The sequence below is a fragment of the Mizuhopecten yessoensis genome, unplaced genomic scaffold, assembly GCF_002113885.1.
Source record: "Mizuhopecten yessoensis strain PY_sf001 unplaced genomic scaffold, ASM211388v2 scaffold4131, whole genome shotgun sequence".
NCBI lineage: Eukaryota > Metazoa > Mollusca > Bivalvia > Pectinida > Pectinidae > Mizuhopecten > Mizuhopecten yessoensis.
In genome coordinates, this window is record NW_018405391.1 from 25547 (window position 1) to 35425 (window position 9879).

Consider the following 9879-nt stretch of genomic DNA (forward strand, 5'->3'; position numbering starts at 1 on the left):
CACCACAATTATCACTATAAACTTGGTATGTGTACATGTACAATGTATGTACATGTATATATATGAACACAACCACAATTGTCACTATATAAAACTTGTTCTGTGTACATATACAATGTATGTAAATGTATATATATGAACACAACCACACTTATCACTATAAACTTGTTCTGGGTACATGTACAATGTATGTACATGTATATATATGAACACAACCACAATTGTCACTATATAAAACTTGTTCTGTGTACATATACAATGTATGTAAATGTATATATATGAACACAACCACACTTGTCACTATATAAAACTTGTTCTGTGTACATATACAATGTATGTAAATGTATATATATGAACACAACCACACTTGTCACTATATAAAACTTGGTCTGTGTACATATACAATGTATGTAAATGTATATATATGAACACAACCACAATTGTCACTATATAAAACTTGTTCTGTGTACATATACAATGTATGTACATGTATATATATGAACACAACCACACTTGTCACTATATAAAACTTGGTCTGTGTACATATACAATGTATGTAAATGTATATATATGAACACAACCACAATTGTCACTATATAAAACTTGGTCTGTGTACATATACAATGTATGTAAATGTATATATATGAACACAACCACAATTGTCACTATATAAAACTTGTTCTGTGTACATATACAATGTATGTACATGTATATATATGAACACAACCACACTTGTCACTATATAAAACTTGGTCTGTGTACATATACAATGTATGTAAATGTATATATATGAACACAACCACAATTGTCACTATATAAAACTTGGTCTGTGTACATATACAATGTATGTAAATGTATATATATGAACACAACCACAATTGTCACTATATAAAACTTGGTCTGTGTACATATACAATGTATGTAAATGTATATATATGAACACAACCACAATTGTCACTATATAAAACTTGGTCTGTGTACATATACAATGTATGTAAATGTATATATATGAACACAACCACAATTGTCACTATATAAAACTTGTTCTGTGTACATATACAATGTATGTACATGTATATATATGAACACAACCACACTTGTCACTATATAAAACTTGGTCTGTGTACATATACAATGTATGTAAATGTATATATATGAACACAACCACAATTGTCACTATATAAAACTTGGTCTGTGTACATATACAATGTATTTACATGTATATATATGAACACAACCACAATTGTCACTATATAAAACTTGTTCTGTGTACATATACAATGTATTTACATGTATATATATGAACACAACCACACTTGTCACTATATAAAACTTGGTCTGTGTACATATACAATGTATGTAAATGTATATATATGAACACAACCACAATTGTCACTATATAAAACTTGGTCTGTGTACATATACAATGTATGTAAATGTATATATATGAACACAACCACAATTGTCACTATATAAAACTTGGTCTGTGTACATATACAATGTATGTAAATGTATATATATGAACACAACCACAATTGTCACTATATAAAACTTGGTCTGTGTACATATACAATGTATGTAAATGTATATATATGAACACAACCACAATTGTCACTATATAAAACTTGGTCTGTGTACATATACAATGTATGTAAATGTATATATATGAACACAACCACAATTGTCACTATATAAAACTTGTTCTGTGTACATATACAATGTATTTACATGTATATATATGAACACAACCACACTTGTCACTATATAAAACTTGGTCTGTGTACATATACAATGTATGTAAATGTATATATATGAACACAACCACAATTGTCACTATATAAAACTTGGTCTGTGTACATATACAATGTATGTAAATGTATATATATGAACACAACCACAATTGTCACTATATAAAACTTGGTCTGTGTACATATACAATGTATGTAAATGTATATATATGAACACAACCACAATTGTCACTATATAAAACTTGGTCTGTGTACATATACAATGTATGTAAATGTATATATATGAACACAACCACAATTGTCACTATATAAAACTTGGTCTGTGTACATATACAATGTATGTAAATGTATATATATGAACACAACCACAATTGTCACTATATAAAACTTGGTCTGTGTACATATACAATGTATGTAAATGTATATATATGAACACAACCACAATTGTCACTATATAAAACTTGGTCTGTGTACATATACAATGTATGTAAATGTATATATATGAACACAACCACAATTGTCACTATATAAAACTTGTTCTGTGTACATATACAATGTATTTACATGTATATATATGAACACAACCACACTTGTCACTATATAAAACTTGGTCTGTGTACATATACAATGTATGTAAATGTATATATATGAACACAACCACAATTGTCACTATATAAAACTTGGTCTGTGTACATATACAATGTATGTAAATGTATATATATGAACACAACCACAATTGTCACTATATAAAACTTGGTCTGTGTACATATACAATGTATGTAAATGTATATATATGAACACAACCACAATTGTCACTATATAAAACTTGGTCTGTGTACATATACAATGTATGTAAATGTATATATATGAACACAACCACAATTGTCACTATATAAAACTTGGTCTGTGTACATATACAATGTATGTAAATGTATATATATGAACACAACCACAATTGTCACTATATAAAACTTGGTCTGTGTACATATACAATGTATGTAAATGTATATATATGAACACAACCACAATTGTCACTATATAAAACTTGGTCTGTGTACATATACAATGTATGTAAATGTATATATATGAACACAACCACAATTGTCACTATATAAAACTTGTTCTGTGTACATATACAATGTATTTACATGTATATATATGAACACAACCACACTTGTCACTATATAAAACTTGGTCTGTGTACATATACAATGTATGTAAATGTATATATATGAACACAACCACAATTGTCACTATATAAAACTTGGTCTGTGTACATATACAATGTATGTAAATGTATATATATGAACACAACCACAATTGTCACTATATAAAACTTGGTCTGTGTACATATACAATGTATGTAAATGTATATATATGAACACAACCACAATTGTCACTATATAAAACTTGGTCTGTGTACATATACAATGTATGTAAATGTATATATATGAACACAACCACAATTGTCACTATATAAAACTTGGTCTGTGTACATATACAATGTATGTAAATGTATATATATGAACACAACCACAATTGTCACTATATAAAACTTGGTCTGTGTACATATACAATGTATGTAAATGTATATATATGAACACAACCACAATTGTCACTATATAAAACTTGGTCTGTGTACATATACAATGTATGTAAATGTATATATATGAACACAACCACAATTGTCACTATATAAAACTTGGTCTGTGTACATATACAATGTATGTAAATGTATATATATGAACACAACCACAATTGTCACTATATAAAACTTGGTCTGTGTACATATACAATGTATGTAAATGTATATATATGAACACAACCACAATTGTCACTATATAAAACTTGGTCTGTGTACATATACAATGTATGTAAATGTATATATATGAACACAACCACAATTGTCACTATATAAAACTTGGTCTGTGTACATATACAATGTATGTAAATGTATATATATGAACACAACCACAATTGTCACTATATAAAACTTGGTCTGTGTACATATACAATGTATGTAAATGTATATATATGAACACAACCACAATTGTCACTATATAAAACTTGGTCTGTGTACATATACAATGTATGTAAATGTATATATATGAACACAACCACAATTGTCACTATATAAAACTTGGTCTGTGTACATATACAATGTATGTAAATGTATATATATGAACACAACCACAATTGTCACTATATAAAACTTGGTCTGTGTACATATACAATGTATGTAAATGTATATATATGAACACAACCACAATTGTCACTATATAAAACTTGGTCTGTGTACATATACAATGTATGTAAATGTATATATATGAACACAACCACAATTGTCACTATATAAAACTTGGTCTGTGTACATATACAATGTATGTAAATGTATATATATGAACACAACCACAATTGTCACTATATAAAACTTGGTCTGTGTACATATACAATGTATGTAAATGTATATATATGAACACAACCACAATTGTCACTATATAAAACTTGGTCTGTGTACATATACAATGTATGTAAATGTATATATATGAACACAACCACAATTGTCACTATATAAAACTTGTTCTGTGTACATATACAATGTATTTACATGTATATATATGAACACAACCACACTTGTCACTATATAAAACTTGGTCTGTGTACATATACAATGTATGTAAATGTATATATATGAACACAACCACAATTGTCACTATATAAAACTTGGTCTGTGTACATATACAATGTATGTAAATGTATATATATGAACACAACCACAATTGTCACTATATAAAACTTGGTCTGTGTACATATACAATGTATGTAAATGTATATATATGAACACAACCACAATTGTCACTATATAAAACTTGGTCTGTGTACATATACAATGTATGTAAATGTATATATATGAACACAACCACAATTGTCACTATATAAAACTTGGTCTGTGTACATATACAATGTATGTAAATGTATATATATGAACACAACCACAATTGTCACTATATAAAACTTGGTCTGTGTACATATACAATGTATGTAAATGTATATATATGAACACAACCACAATTGTCACTATATAAAACTTGGTCTGTGTACATATACAATGTATGTAAATGTATATATATGAACACAACCACACTTGTCACTATAAACTTGTTCTGTGTACATATACAATGTATGTACATGTATATAAATATGAACACAACCACACTTGTCACTATAAACTTGTTCTGTGTACATATACAATGTATGTACATGTATATAAATATGAACACAACCACACTTGTCACTATAAACTTGTTATGGGTACATGTACATCTCCAGCTTGTCAATGTCCGACTGGAGGAATGGGTCCCTTATGATGGCTCCATATTCCAGTGTTGATCTGACGAGCGAGATGTAGGCTGATTTCCATGTTGTGGCTGGGCAGTGCAGGTAGAGGTTCCGCCTTATAAAGCCTAGGGTGGAACTAGTTTTTTTACAGATATTGTCGCTGTGGGTTCCCCATCGGAGATCAGACGAGATTGTGATGCTAAGGTAGGGGCTAGTCGGAACTCCTTTGAGGATAGTGTAACTGTTGTTCAGTTGGTAGTAATAAGATGACTTCTGCTTGATGGATATAACACATACTGGCATTGAATTGCATGCCCCATTGCTTGGCCCAAGATTTAGGGTTATTGAGCTCGCTGGAGGTTGATGTGGTCCTGGTGGGTGCGTATGATCCTGTATAGCAGGCAGTCATCTGCGAATAGACGTACTTGTGACTTGACGACATCAGGCAAGTCGTTGATGTGGCACAAAAATAATAGAGGGCCTAGGACTGTTCCCTTGGGGACTCCAGAGGCAACAGTGACCTACTACCTTCATGTGCCTTTGGCAGAGAAATGACCTGATCCATCGATCAGATTTCCAATATGGCGATGTCAGTCTATGTTCCTTTGTCAAAGTTGGAAACAAAGTTGTGCATGGTAACAGCAAGCTGGGTTTCACATGAACAACCAGCACGGAAGCCATGGTTGAGAGGTGACAGGATTGCGTGCTGGTCAAAGTGGTTTAGCAAATGATGACAGACTATGTGTTCGAGGATACAGGACGGTAGTTCTCTGGTGCATGACAATTTCCCTTCTTGAACACAGGACTGACGTTTGCATTCAGCCAGTTATCGCAGCTACTCATATGCTCGTTTTGTCATCTGCAGTAGAACTGATCGCTCTTGGGCTTTATCGGTTGTAGTCATTCAACAACGCTGCATGTATCGATTGGTAAGCTTTTGAAAAATAATAAAAGTATACATTGATGTATTCCGTCGCCAAGCCATCCGTAGTTCGAATTCTGGCCTACCAGACCAAGGGGTCACGCTTGTAAAATTATGATATTGTGAATGCTAAGGACTTAGAATGTCGTCTTTAGACGGAATTGTATGTAGGTTAGTTATTTGCATCTGTTCCCCATAATGGTAAACATCGTTAAAGGCAAATACGTCCTTAAACTGTCAAGATTCAACAGCGTTCAATCGCCAGGAGTGAGAGCACCGCCATATATATATATTGTTTACAAAAGTTTAACCACTTGACCTCTGACCCAAGATGTCAGCAGGAACAGTCAAAACCTTTTTAATAGCCAATGTACAAGTGCAATATATTCAAATACATTATAAGAGCGAAGCTCTCGGGTGCCAAAGGCGGAGTTCTTTACCAGTAACATGTGCGTGTAAATAGATCTGATCCAACCAAACTGATTCCATCACTGAATCATACAGCTTCAGCCTAGAATCTTTTGTACTTCCGGTGACCTCTTCCGGTTCATGGAGCCCGTAAATATGCCTAACCGAATAATAGAGCAACATGTAACGAAGCAGAAAAACTATGTATTCGAAACAACAAATTTTTCAAAAAATATTGACCATATTCAATACACTGGATGTGTTTATTATGCGATTTCTTTCCTTTTGTATCGAAAATAGAAATGATTGGCATGGTCATCAAAAAGCTTACATGAATGTCACAAGCAAATGGCATCGAAGAGTGCGTAAGAATGTGATTAGTTGACAAACTGTATATACTGTCGATTAAATTTAGTAAAGAAATAGATAATTTGATACAAACAACTTTCTAAACATACACATTTTCCATCTTAATATTGATAATCGATCATAACATACGACGGTCATTCCCACTAGGACAGAAATACCTGAGTATGTACGAAGCAGGGTCAATGATGAGGTCGCTTGGTTTTCATTGGATATTAAAAGGTCAGATCATTGACAAGGTCAAAGTTCACGGGTCATCTGCTCCAGTTAAACAGATACACATGATAAAACAGAATTGTCACCGACAGCTTTCCAAGGGAAAACGTAAGGTGTTTCAAAGGGGTCAAATTGTGGATTTTTCAGTATCACTACTCTTGTATTTGCATTTACTGTAGAACATCAACTTTATATTCAGTTCTTCTAAATTCTTCCATTTGGGATCGTTTCTGTTGAAATTTATGATATTACCTTTAGATTTTGCAACTAAAAACTGTGGAATTTCAATGCTAGATCTGCTTGTACAATAGATTGAATCTAGTTTCATCTAATGCAACAAAATTAACAATTACTTAAAAAAGACAAAACATTATCTGTACAGTTTTGTAAAATAAAATATATTGATTGATACTTAGATAAATATAAAATTTAAACGCTTGACAATTTGTACATGTACTTTCGTTAATCTGTGTAAATCATTACAACATTTTGATTAGACATTGAAGTGAACACATTAGTTTGCTCTGCTTTATGAATATCAGCAAAGAAGAGAATTAGAAACATTATATTTTCACCACTTTTATTTTTGTTAACAGATTGCATAATATACGACCGTCAGCAACCATTTCTAATCAAAATCAAAACTAATCCACATATGATGTAACTGGTGATGGCAAATGTTGTCAAATCTTGCACCGTTCTATGATATTACTTTTCAGTGCAGCGGCCCGTATGGACTGCTTTCAAGCATGTGTAATATTCTGTATTTTGCCCTCTTGTAATCAGAAATACCATTACAGTTCACGAAAATGTGGATAAGTACACATCAAACGTTACATTCAAATCATGACAAATGGTTTGAAACATGTACATGTAATGTAAATTTTACATTTCCATATATGTGTATGCGTAATCTTAAGTTGACAATGCGCGCAAACAACAAGTCTCCGAAAAAGATACAATGTTGTACACTGCTTCTGAAAACAAGGCGACACCGACCTCAAACGTTATATCGACCAATCGACAAGCCAGATGCAGTGAGTGACACGCTGAAACAACCGTTCGGTTTGTGGGCGTGTTCTTTTTGAACATGGCTTGTTGACGCCGTAACGATTTTGATTGTATTCAACCACATTTAACACCAATATTGACTCAAGAATTACAAGTTCATCATGAAACTGACATCAATTCCATCAAGTTAACACAATCATCACAGAACACAACACAACACACAATCTTTGACCCTCAAATTTGACAATGACATAATAAGGGTATCAATCAAACATCGAGGAAAACATGATCAAAATCACAAATCAAAAAAATCACTCAAAGTATGATTACACAAAGTTATACGATGGTGTCCATCCAGAAACTTCACTTGAAAACAAATGGTTTTAGCTGATATGACAATCTATCTCTAGGTATCTACAAAAACAGCGACGATGAAGAGGAGGAATCTCCTGCTGTAGATACCTGGAATTGCTAAGGTATATAATTAGTAAACACATTAAATTTCATCATTTCATGTGGATTAATACATTATTAAAAAGAAAAATCTAAAATCTTCTTTTTATACTTATAGTGGTGGGAGACGTGACAGTCTCTAACCTGCTGTGTCTAATATGTTAAACATATTTAATTTAAAAACAGATACATCCTTCATGGATTGGCATATCAGCTCAAACCATTTGTTTAAACATTCTGCTTACAACTCACATTATCATTTTTACTCTATGATTTTTTTCAAATGGCATTTGTTTCTTTTGGATAAAAATAATAATACATATTATTATGAACAGCCGTGAGTAGAGTATATACTTTTATTCTTGGATAAACAAGAACCAAATAAGGATACTATTACTATCAATATAGTCTAGCTATATAGTAGTACCGTATAATACAAACCCGTCAACTTCAAACTAACATGTGATGCGTCAAATTAGTGAAGTGTGAATGTGGATCATTCTAAAACAGAGCACACATAAGTACAAGGATGAAAGATTTTACCCAGCAACAGATTCAAGTATATCATTAAAAAAATAAAAAAAGTACAAGTACATTTTGTATGTATTAAAATGGGTCATGTTATGATTCAATGAGTATATAGAGATACTATTGAAACAAATGTACAGTACGAGCTTCGCTCTCTCCAGACCATGCCTGTGTCATATTATAAGTTCCGATTTTTAATTGAGGTTATTGAATATGACTTATCCGATGGTTGAAATTTAGGATGACTAAAGCATCTTTTAGATGGGTTTTTTCAACCCTAACTGTGACCGGACTAACCTAGTACCCTTACCCTGGAATTTATACTCAAATTTGAGGTCTTCCAGTAACATACAGATACAGATACAGATACAGTACATTTTGATGAGTGAAATAATTTTCTGGTGCAACTGCCAAGTTGCCAACCCGTCAGATATCAACACTGTAATTATTTCAGTAGGATGTAACAGTTAACTACTAATGAAAATATTAACCCTAATGCAACACATTGAAATGTGTCGATCGTCCTTTCCATCGTATCCTTACCTTATTGATGTTGATCAGCCAAACCGAAACCCGAAGTCTGTCAGCATACATCCGCGCTTGTACAGGTACTTGCCTGTACCGGAATTGCCTGTACCGGAAAGACTTAACTGTACCGCGGCGCATTCGCTTTGCTTATGAAACGATATAACCACCCTGTACAGTCAGGGATGTAAATTGTTTATTTTACTGATACAATAAGGGATGTCAATTGAAGTTATAGTATTGTACTGCTACAGTTAGGGATGTTGACACGAAGAGTCAGGGATGTCAATTGAAGTTATAGTATTGTACTGTTACAGTTAGGGATGTTGACCTGTACAGGGGACGTAAAACTTAAGTATGCAT

General features: G+C 32.3%; 1 protein-coding gene across 1 annotated transcript in view; it reads right to left on the minus strand.

Moving 5' to 3' along the window:
- Positions 1-9597, minus strand: part of LOC110448682 — a gene marked incomplete at its 3' end in the record, with an annotated part of 32233 nt that extends 22636 nt beyond the window's left edge. The window contains exon 1 of the mRNA XM_021495065.1: positions 9535-9597. The remainder of the gene's footprint in view (positions 1-9534) is intronic.
- Positions 9598-9879: the final 282 nt, after the last annotated feature.